The sequence below is a fragment of the Micropterus salmoides genome, unplaced genomic scaffold, assembly GCF_014851395.1.
Source record: "Micropterus salmoides isolate LMB-PRFRI ecotype aquatic unplaced genomic scaffold, ASM1485139v1 Ms_hic_scaffold_11, whole genome shotgun sequence".
Classification (NCBI taxonomy): Eukaryota; Metazoa; Chordata; class Actinopteri; order Centrarchiformes; family Centrarchidae; genus Micropterus; species Micropterus salmoides.
The window spans coordinates 17,831,794-17,841,307 of record NW_024040152.1 but is presented as its reverse complement, the minus strand read 5'-3'; positions in this window follow the sequence as shown (position 1 = coordinate 17,841,307).

The window sequence follows — 9,514 nt, the reverse complement described above, 5'->3', positions numbered from 1 at the left end:
GCAAGTTATATAAGAATAAGAATAGAGAAAAATAATACAACTGACAATATAAAAAATAACAATGGAACAACGGAACAACAACAATCACAATTTACAATTAACTACAAATTAACAAATATGTGCAATGTGCCAGGTTCGTGCATGATATGACATGAAGTGATATTTACATGTGCAAAGATGAATGTATTATTTTAAAAGTGGGGAGTGTCAGTGGGGGGGCTGGGCCTTGTTGATGAGGCTAGCTGCAGATGGGTAGAAGCTGTTTTTGTGGCGAGAGGTTTTGGTCCTTTTTTTGGTCTGTCTGATGGACCGCAGCCTCTTGCCAGAGGGGAGAGTCTGAAACAGTTTATGACCGGGATGTGAGGCGTCAGTTGCAATCTTTCCTGCTCGCCTCAGAGTCCTGGAGGCGTGTAGGTCCTGAAGTGATGGAAAATTGCAGCCAATCACCTTCTCTGCAGAGCGAATGATACGCTGCAGCCTGCCTTTGTCCCTGGCAGTGGCAGCGGACCAGATGGTGATGGAGGAGGTGAGGATGGACTCAATGATGGCGGTGTAGAAGTGCACCATCATTGTCTTTGGCAGGCTGAACTTCTTCAGCTGCTGCAGGAAGTAAATCCTCTGCTGGGCCTTCTTGGTGAGGGAGGTGATGTTCAGCTCCCACTTGAGGTCCTGGGAGATGATGGTGCCCAGGAAGCGGAAGGAGTCCACAGTGGCAACAGGGGAGTCACACAGGATGATGGGGGAGGGTGGGGCTGTGCTCTTCCTGAAGTCCACGACCATCTCCACTGTCTTCAGAGCGTTGAGCTCCAGACTGTTGTGGCTGCACCAGGTCACCTGGTGGTCAATCTTCCACCTGTAGGTGGACTCCCCACCAGAGATGAGCCCAGTGAGGGCGGTGTCATCCGCAAACTTCGGGAGCTTGACAGACTGGTGAGTGGAGGTGCAGCTGTTGGTGTACAGGGAGAAGAGAAGGAGGGAAAGAATGCAGCCTTGAGGGGAACCAGTGCTGATTGTCCTGGAATCAGAGACATGTTTTCCCATCTTCACGTGCTGCTTCCTGTCTGTCGGGAAGTCTGTGATTGACCTGGAGGTGGAGTCAGGCATGTCCAGCTGGGAGAGCTTGTCCTGAAGCAGGGCCGGGATGATGGTGTTGAAAGCAGAGCTGCAGTCCACAAACAGGATCCTGGCATAGGTTCCTGGGGAGTCCAGGTGCTGGAGGATGTAGGGCGATGTTTACTGCATCATCTACAGACCTGTTGGCTCTGTAGGCGAACTGCAGGGGGTCCAGCAGTGGGTCTATGATGGATTTAAGGTGGGACAACACAAGGCGCTCAAAAGACTTCATTACCACAGAGGTCAGGGCGACGGGTCTGTAGTTGTTTAGTCCTGTGGTCCTTGTTTTTTGGGAACAGGGATGATGGTGGAGGCTTTGAAGCAGGCTGGCACATGGCACGACTCTAGTGAGGTGTTAAAAATGTCTGTGAACACCGGAGACAGCTGATCAGCACAGTGCTTCAGAGTGGATGGGGAGATAGAGTCCGGCCCCGCTGCTTTGCGAGGTTTCTGCCTCCTGAACAGTCTGTTGACGTCCCTCTCCAGGATGGTAAGAGAGGAGGAGGAGGTGGGGGATGAAATGGTGGACTGTGGCCGATCAGTGGTGTGACGGGGGATGGTGTCAGGTCTGTCCCATTGTCTTTCAAAGCGACAGTAAAACTGGTTAAGCTCGTTGGCAAGGCGTGAGTCGTTCATGGAGAGGGGGGGATTTAGGTTTGTAGCGGGTGATCTGTCTGAATCCTCTCCAGACAGAAGCAGAGACATTCCTGGTGTTGTAGTCTCTCTGCATACAGCTGTTTAGCATCTCGTACCGCCTTGCTAAACCTGTACTTTGACTCCTTAAACCTGGCTCGGTCCCCACTCCTAAATGCCTCTTAGCTTAGCTGTGAACCAGGGTTTGTCATTGTTAAAACTCACCCTGGTGCGTGTTGGAATGCAGCTGTCCTCACAGAAGCTGATGTAGGATGTCACAGCCTCTGTAAACTCATCCAGATTGTTGGTAGCAGTCCTGAAAACATCCCAGTCAGTGCAGTCCAAGCATGCCTGAAGGTCTTCTACAGCTTCACTGGTCCATTTCTTTGATGTCCTCACTACAGGTTTACAGAGTTTTATTTCTGTCTGTAAGCAGGAATCAGGTGGACCACGACATGATCAGAGTGTCCCAGTGGAGCGCGTGTAACAGCGTGATAGGCACTGCTAACGGTGGTGTAACGGTGATCCAAGTGGGGAGTAAAACGGTTTACAGTTCATGATTAAAAACTCCAGATTAGGAGAACAGTGCTGCTGAATTACTGTCAGCCATTGTTAATATAAAAACAGATAGCTCCACCTTTTGTTTTCCCGGAGAGCTCTGTGTCACGATCTGCTCCGTAGAGTTGGAAGCCAGCCAGCTGCAGCGTGGAGTCCGGTATTGATCCACACAGCCACGTCTCCGTGAAGACAGAACAGAAGATGAATAAAAGCCTCTGTTTTTCCCCACCAGTAGCTGAAGTTCGTCCAATTTGTTGCACAGTGAGCACACATTGGAGAGAAATATTGCCGGTAGCGGTGTGCGGAGTCCCATTGCTCGTCTATTGTATAGCCATGTATGAAAGTAACACAGTGATATTGGTAGGGCCGATATCTAGTTTGGTGTGGGAAAATTTTTCACATCAGCCAAAGCTCTACATATGTTATAGCCGTTTAAGTCACTGGTTTAGCCAAAACAGACATTCCCATTTGTTTATCTTATCGGCCTCCCAACTGAATCTGTCAACATGTGTCAGTATTGTTAGAAATACTGTGACAAAAGATTTTAGTCATATTGCCCAACCATTGGATCATATGTGAAGACGTTTTCTCCAGTGCACAGAGTAATGTTATTATGTGATATTACATAAGAACAAGAATGTTCGGTCTGTTTTGATGCTTTGTTCATTTCATTCTAATCACTGTTATAGAAATGTTGTAAACATAAGCAAGATGTTAAGTTATAGGTTGCCTGTTTAATGCAGTCGCTCATTAGACAGAACAGGTTGCAGTGCCTGCTGCAACACTAATGTAGTATTGATGCAAGATTAAACAGTTCTCCAACAGCATCTAGTAAAGTGCTGCTGCAGGACAGATGCAAGGTGTGAAGTAGCTTGTTCATGGATTTCATCAAAAAATGCAACTGTAGACTCATTATGTTGTAAGGTTTCGGTTCTTTGAGCTTTGTCAATGTTTTAAAGACATTTTAGCAATAGAATAAAGTAGAGTCTACAGTTGTATCTGTGCAGGAGTTAGTTTTTGTTTTCACTAAAGTAGTGACGGCAGCAATTGTAGTGCTAATGCACGGGAAATACATATACACTATAATGCTGCAGATGCTGGATGGAGGATTTCCACATTGGCCATCACTGTAAATTTTCCCATAGCCATACTTGCTGCACATAACCAGTAAATCCAGTGCATGGTTGGACTGCTCTATTTATTCTGGTTACATAGATAATCATATCACCACCACAGTAATTCAACAGGCCTGAGCTGAACTCCAGCAACAAGAGTCCCAGTCAACAGTGTCTGTTTGATTCTGAGTGTCGGGGGTGGGGGGTGGATGGATATGTGTGTGTGTGTGTGTGTGTGTGTGTGCGTATGTATGTGAGTGTCAGCGTGCAAGTGGTTGGTGCTATTAAACATTCACCGGCTTACTCAGCTGCTGCTGCTGCTGCTGCTGCTGTTAGGCTCCCAATCTGGGTCAAGTCTCCCTCCTCTCCTCCCTGAGCTACCTCTATCCCTCCATCCTCTCCTCCTCCTCCCCCTCCCCCTCCTCCTCCTCCTCTTCCTCTCTCTCTCTTGCCCACTCACTCTGTCTTTCTCTTTCTACTCAACTCCCTAAGTGCTGTCTCTCTGTGTCTCATTTCCTTTTCTCTTACACCTTCTCTCTTTCTTTCTCATTCTCTCTGTTTCTCTCTGTTTCCGAGTATTTGCTTAGCTACAGAGCTCAAGAGGCAGGCCTATGCTCTCTTCCATTGTCCAAGTCAAATAAAGATGTCTATAAATTTTTGAGAGTCATGATGAATAATTTCTGTTATTTTGCGTGTGTGTGTGTGTGTGTGTGTGTTAGTGACCTCCATGACTCAAGCAAAACCATGTCAGTGTTAAGATAATGTTGTTGTCATTTGCACTTCTTTACTTATGGAGCGTTGCGTTAGTTTAGGCAGAACACTTGCATTAGCTGTTTGACATCAGCTGCTTCATTCATGCTTTAACACCTGTGGCTAATTCATCAGCTGCATACAGGTGGACAGCAGCCTTACAGTCCTCACTGTCACTCTGCTGCTGCCAACACTGTTTGCTGCTGTAGCTCCCTCCACCAACTCAACCTTCTCCTTATGGGCTAGGCTTTTTTGCATTGTTGATTCCTCTAAGATTTACTGTTCACCTATGTGTTTGTTAAGGGGGATAAGTTCTGCCAACAGAATTCTCATTGCTGCTTGGATTCTTTGAGACTTCTCTCTAACAGCTGAGCCTTTTCTACCAAATCTAACTTTATAACCATTTGCTTTAAATGGCCCATTCCTTGCCACAATGTCTCTGGCTGAACTAAGTTACATTATTGGTCATAACTAGAGGTGTAACGATAGATTTAGCTCACGAGACGATACATGATATTGGGTTCACAAGAACGAGATGAGATGATATTTTAAAACTATTTTTAAGAAATCTTCAATGACAAAATATATTGCGTATATTGAGTCTTTTACCCGACTGAAAAGTCACAAAATGCAAAACAATACAGGTGCATTTTGAAATGTTGCTTGCATATTTTTATTGTCTGTCACTCTCTCGCTGTTTATTGTTTCCACCCAAAATGCTGCCACACAAACGATGTAAAAGTGGCGGGGGCATCTTCCGTGCTAATGCTGATATTGTGAGACAGTTTTTCACTTCAACAAGAAATATTGCCACATTTTAATATTGCGACACACCCCTAGTCATTACTAGACGTTGCTAATCACTAGATTATTGAATACAAAATAGTAGCATCATTATGTTAGTCAGAAACAGTCTCACAAACTGAATGAGACAAAAGCTGTTTCAGGTTTGCATCTGTCTATAGTGGCTCAGTGTGCACATTCAGCATCAAATTTTCTGCTGTGAACATACTGTAGTTTGAATTCGGAACAGACTATAGATTTTATTTTTGTTTCTTTATAGGTTTCTGCAACTGAATGAAGGAAACTTCACAGGCGGCCACAAAACAATAAATAAGTAAAACATATCAACGTCTCCTGTCACTGCTGCTGACGCTTCAAATCTGCTGCCTGCAATGCACCACAGATGTATCAAATTGGGAGTTACAAATAACACAAGTTATGAGTTTTTTTTCTTTTTCGTATATCTAAGTCTTATATATATATGTCACCAAAATACCACATTTTGCTTAATAAATAACAATTTGATTAACATTTTAGGACAAATGATGTTGGTTTGTTTCCGACTCAGTCTATTTCCTGGCCCTGCAGCTGGCCTTGAAGCGGTTATGTCCTCTTGCCCGAACACTGACTCATCAGCTGCAGGAGTGCTATATCGCCTTTAGCCAAACAGTGATGAACACATGGATGCATGCTCACAGCATACACAAATTGGTACACACATATGTGCAAATGCAATCAGATTATTCTTACCCATACTGTCATACATCTAGTCGCTGCACCTTTCATCTTGTCATCACTGGTAATAGACTGAGCAGAAACCATTTTAACAGCTCTATTATAGAAGGTCTGTTGCTATACAAGCTACAGTACATGTGGCTGCTATCTATTTTTAAGGTGAGACAGTGTTTACAGCTTTGACATCTTTTAATGTGTCTTATCGAGGGGATTCTTTGGCCGTTGGGTTTCTTTGCAGCAACTTAGTTACTTCCTCCTGCAAATATTCTTCTGTTAATTTTGTTTTTCTGCGTGAATATTGTTGTTTTCTGACAAGTACTACTGGACTAAATGTGTGAATCTACCAACACAGTATGTTAGCTGAAAAAGTAAAATGTTATGTGTTTCTGACTGTCACATGAGAAAAAGAAGGAAAGAACACAAAAGAAAGAGAAACAAAGAAAGGAATTAATTGTTCTCCAATTGATATCTTGTGACTGTTCACATCAATATCACCTCTTGTAGTACATGCATATTTGCACATTGCCTGTTGAGCAAGTTGTATCAGACAAATACTTTTTTGCAGCTTTACATTTAATCAATTACTCAATGATAAATTTCATTCCACACTTCCACCTACCAGAGTTGTGAACAGCACTTGTCTTCCGTCCGTTGATGTTTCTGATGACAGCTGTCATCTCTACAAATAGCCAGGGATGTGGTGAGAACATTCACAACCGTGTCTTACGCAGTTTCACTCTCACACTTCTGGAGTGCGAGTTGAAGATGTGGCTACACTGAAACTGATATTTTATCATTCACTGTTTGGCAGCAGATTAAGAAGGATACAAGTCTAGAATATGTGCTGTCTGTATCATTTCTAAAACATATGTATTAATGTTTGTTTATTGAAAATCTTCAAATTTTGTTAGATGAGGGGGAACAGTCATGCTGAAGGCTATACAAATTCCCTTCCCTGTTGTCGAGACTGACACTGATGTATGGGTACATATGTTGGTGCATGTCTACTTAAAATTGCAATAATTTATTATTTTTTTAAGTTAAAGTTGATATGGCATTAGCTGTCAATTATTTATACACTTATTTATACATTTATACACTACACATTTATGCACTTATGGAGCAACATTATCATTCAATTGGAGTGGTGTTTATGTCCACCTGGTGAATGTAAGTCCAATATTCACTTTCAGCTCTGTTTTTGGTCTCTACCACCTCCTGAGGGAAATATCTAGCTGCTAAATGTTCCACTATGTTCTCCAGCTAGTAAAAAATAAATACTGCATACTAAGTTCTAGCTGCCTTCACTTAAATGAAGCAACATAAATATCATATCCCCTTTCCTACTATTTATAAACCAAATAAGAAAAAGCCAAAGATAGCACTATATGCAGTTCACTTCAAACTGGAAAGGGATCTGAATCAGTACTTCTCAGCTTTTAGGTGCCAGGGTTAGGGTTTGGTAAGGTCCACAACAGAGTGGCTGTCTTGGTGAAAGGGAACTACCAATCCAAGCTATTGGTCCTTCTTCCATAGAGATTTGTTAAAATGGAAATATCAGCCACTGACTCTGGCTGGTCTTCAGTGCATTTTCAAAGTCGCAGACTACAAGTTTAGTTGTGTTGGGTAACTCATCTGATGGCCACGTTGACAGCGTGCATTTCTCCATAAGCAAATGTAAAAGTGACAATACAAAACTATGAAGGCTTTCCAGTATGGCAAAAAAAATGTCTGTATGGTCAAGGACAACTTTAAAGGTGCCATTCAAGTAAATCGTTCTGCATCATTGCAGCTGTTTCAGGTTGTGATCTGTTGCAAACACCATTATGCCCCTCTCATTGTCAGCATGCAAAAAAAGGTTTTTGGGCCCATGGGCCTGCGACCACCACTTCCTCTACAGTCAACACATTCTCACTCCCGACTCGTCACATATTGACGCTTGGTCATAGCCCTTTGCCGCCGCCTTTTAACGACCCCTTTAGTTAGCAACGCTTAGCAAACATACAACTTTAGGTAAAGTTAGCAACAATATATATGCAACTCACTCTTACTCTGTAGTCCTCTCCCCACTGTTGTCAACACTACTTTGGTGCTAGTGGTACCTGTAGTCCAAAACAACTAAAATCTTTCCTTTAACCTTCCTTGCAGAGCAGAGCAGCCGTTTTGGATAAGAGTGGAAAGAAGGATTCCTGAGTTGGTAATGTTTTCAGAAAAAAGTGCTCATTGTGTAACTGTGTTACTGTTATGTGTTTTGATCTGGTACAATGTTGAGCTTCTAGAGGGAACCATCCGTAACTTTTTGCCTGACAGACAAACAAGAACACAAACAGACAGACAGACAGACAGACAGGGACAAAAACATTACCTCAATGCCGGAGGTACTGATCTAAGGGAACATAGACACACTCCCATGTACAGTGGATTTCTAGAGATCTTTTGTTGAAAACAGCATGTAACCGCACTGAAGTGACATTTGCAGGTAACCTATGTTTAAATGCTGCTTAGTATGCTGCTGCTACAGTTAATTAGCTATCTAGCCTGCAAACTGAGGTTAGCAGTGCACTTTTCCCTTGTGAACATTTGGTTGCTCTTTCAACAAGCTATGGTGCAGGATAAGACATGTGTTCATGTTTGTAATTTAGATAAGAGGGACACTTTAGCAGGAATGCTACTGTGGGTTGTTGTTCAGAGTATGTGGTTCTTGTGTAGCAGGCTGCTGTCTTACTGTTAGTCAGTGTGACCATTTGCTCTACCTGTGATACAGTATCGATGTTTGATGTAATGTAAAGATTTGATTGTTGTATCAAAATTAGGTCTCCACCAATAGTATTCTGCCAAATTAAGCAAAACTTGAAGGGGGCGCCATCATGAAACCAACAAATTAATTTCTCCATTTTGGTTTCTGATTTTTTTTTTTCTCAAACGTGAACACAGGACAAGGAATTTACAAAGCAGATATGCATACTGTAAAAGACAAAGAAAGCAATCTAATTTCAGTTTTAAAGCATTGTCTAAATTGAAATGCACTATCCCAGCACAGCATGGCACGACTTAGTTCATAAAGCACATAATGATGCCTGCTTGAACAGATAACATCACAGAACCCAGAGGAAGCTGGACTTATTACTGTTCTGCCTAACATTCCAGCGGCTGGGTGGAGGAGGAGTGACATGAATCAGAGGAGACACAACAAGAGAAGAGGGAATGGGGGGAAAGAGAGAGAGAGGATGAGTGATGTGCTTATTAAATTTCTGCTTTCTCAACCTGCAAAACATTATCCACAGCTGGTCACAGACGAATCTGAGGTCATCAGTTTTAGCCATGGCATCACTAGCACTTAAAACGTCTTGGCCCTCTGACACCTCATGTGGAACTTGGTGTTGGTCTAGCACTGAAATGCTGAAAAATAAATGTATGTATTATTGCAAGTTGGACCAGTGTACAGGAGTTTATTGCAAGAGTTTCGCTTTCTTTAACTCAAACAAGACTAATTAGTTTTCTCATAAAGACAGTTATACTGTAAGTGTATATTAATGTCTCAGTTACATCTTACTACAATTCTCTGTGCACCGACATGAGTCAGCAAAACCTCCAAAACAAGGTTTTACTTACAGCAGCATGCTGTAAGTAGTTACATGACTGATCTTTTAACTCCTTACGGTAGTGTGGTAGTACTCAAATCTTAAGACCACTTTATGATGGTCTTGGTCTCGTCTCAGACTCGACCGCATTTGCAGGATTTTATTTCAAGACCACTCAAGATCATAACTTTGGGAATATCAATAAATTGCTTTTGCGTTGTCTGATTTATTTGTTAACATCCTAAC